The 2141-nt window shown below is 31.6% G+C and overlaps 1 non-coding gene across 1 annotated transcript; it reads right to left on the bottom strand.

The window, feature by feature from the left end:
• Positions 1-1541: 1541 nt before the first annotated feature.
• LOC112700501 (small nucleolar RNA R71) lies at positions 1542-1649 on the bottom strand. Its single transcript, XR_003153410.1, has one exon. It is a non-coding gene; the product is annotated as a small nucleolar RNA R71 (small nucleolar RNA).
• Positions 1650-2141: the final 492 nt, after the last annotated feature.

The following is a 2141-nucleotide window of genomic DNA, read 5'->3' as shown; positions in this document are numbered from 1 at the left end:
GTCTTGCATGTTTTTCTTTTCTTGAAAATTTTTCAAAAATAAGTTCTTGATGTTCATCATGATCTTCAAAGTGTTCTTGGTGTTCATCTTGACATTCATAGTGTTCTTGCATATTTTCTTTGTTTTGATCTTAATCTTTCATGTTTTGAGTCATTTTGTGGTTTTTTCTTTCCTCATAAAAATTCAAAAAAATCAAAAAAATATCTTTCCCTTATTTTTCTCATAAATTTTGAAATTTTGGGTTGACTTAGTCAAAATTTTTTAAAATAAGTTATTTCTTGTTAGCCAAGTCAAGATTTCACTTTTTAAAAATCTTATCTTTTCAAATCTTTTTCAAAAATCAAATCTTTTTTTATTTTTTTCTTAATATTTTCGAAAATTTTAAAAATTGATTTTCAAAATCTTTTTCTTAAGAAAGGTTCAATCTTTAAATTTTAGAATCATATCTTTTAGTTTCTTGTGAGTCAAGTCATTAATTCTGTTTTTAAAAATTAAATCTTTTTCAAAATAAATTTCAAATCATATCTTTTTCAATCAAATCTTTTTCAATCATATGTTTTTCAAAAATTTGATTTCAAGAATCTTTTCTAAACTTCCTATCTTTTCAAAATTGATTTTCAAATCTTTTTCAACTAACTAATTGATTTTTTTGTTTTACTATTTCTTATCTTTTTCAAAACCACCTAACTACTTTTCTCTCTCTAATTTTTGAAAATTCCTCACCTTTTTTCAAAATTCTTTTTAATTAACTAATTATTTCAAATTTTAATTTTATTTCTTCTCTTAATTTTCAAAAATCACTAACCATTTTTGAAAAACAATTTTTGAAATTCTTTCCCTCTCATCTTCTTCTATTTATTTATTTAATTACTAACACTTCTCTTCTCCTCATAATTCAAACCCTCTTCTCTTTTCTCTCTGTGTTCGAATTTTTATTCTTCTATTCTTCTTCTCTTCTACTCACATAAAGGAATATCTATATTGTGACATAGAGGATTCCTCTTCTGTTCTCTTCTTTTTCATATGAGCAGGAGCACAGACAAGGACATTCTTGTTGAAGCAGATCCTAAACCTGAAAGGACTCTGAAGAAGAAGCTAAGAGAAGCTAAAGCACAACAATCCAGAGAAAACCTTACAGAGAATCTCGAAAAAGAATGAGACATGGCCGAACCCAACAATAATGTAAGAAAGATGTTTGGTGACTTTACTGCACTAAATTCCAACTTCCATGGAAGAAGCATCTCAATCCCTGCCATTGGAGCAAACAATTTTGAGCTAAAGCCTCAATTAGTTTCTCTGATGCAACAGAATTGCAAGTTTCAGAAGATACTTTTCAGTTCTTAACTGAGTTATTGCAGAAGTGTGATACTGTTAAGACCAATAGAGTTGATCCCGAGGTCTATTAGCTTATGCTTTTCCCTTTTTTTGTAAGAGACAAAGCTAGAATATGGTTGGACTCTCAACCTAAAGATAGCCTGAACTCTTGGGATAAGCTGGTCACGGTTTTCTTAGCCAAGTTCTTTCCTCCTCAAAAACTGAGCAAGCTTAGAGTGGATGTTCAAACTTTCAGGCAGAAAGAAGGTGAATCCCTCTATGAAGCTTGGGAGAGATACAAACAACAGACCAAAAAGTATCCTTCTGACATGCTTTCAGAATGGACCATCCCGGATATATTCTATGATGGTCTGTCTGAATTGTCTAAGATGTCATTGGACCATTCTATCGGTGGATCTATTCACCTAAAGAAAATGCATGCAGAAGCTCAGGAACTCATTGACATGGTTGCAAATAATCAATTCATGTATACCTCTAAAAGGAATCCTGTGAGTAATGGGATGCATCAGAGGAAGGGAGTTCTTGAAATTGATGCTCAGAATGCCATATTGGCTCAGAACAAAATGTTGATACAGCAAGTCAACATGATTTCTCAGAGTCAGAATGGATTGAAAAATACATCCAATAGTACTAAAGAAGCATCTTTTGAAGAAGAAGCTTATGATCCTAAGAACCCTGCAATGGCAGGGGTGAATTACATGGGTGAAGCCTATGGAAACACCTATAATCTCTCATGGAGAAATCATCCAAAATTCTCATGGAAGGATCAACAAAAGCCTCAACAAGGCTTTAATAATGGTGGAAGA

This window comes from Arachis hypogaea, chromosome 6, assembly GCF_003086295.3.
Source record: "Arachis hypogaea cultivar Tifrunner chromosome 6, arahy.Tifrunner.gnm2.J5K5, whole genome shotgun sequence".
In the NCBI taxonomy this organism is placed as follows: Eukaryota; Viridiplantae; Streptophyta; class Magnoliopsida; order Fabales; family Fabaceae; genus Arachis; species Arachis hypogaea.
This window is presented reverse-complemented; position numbering and strand designations above follow the sequence as displayed.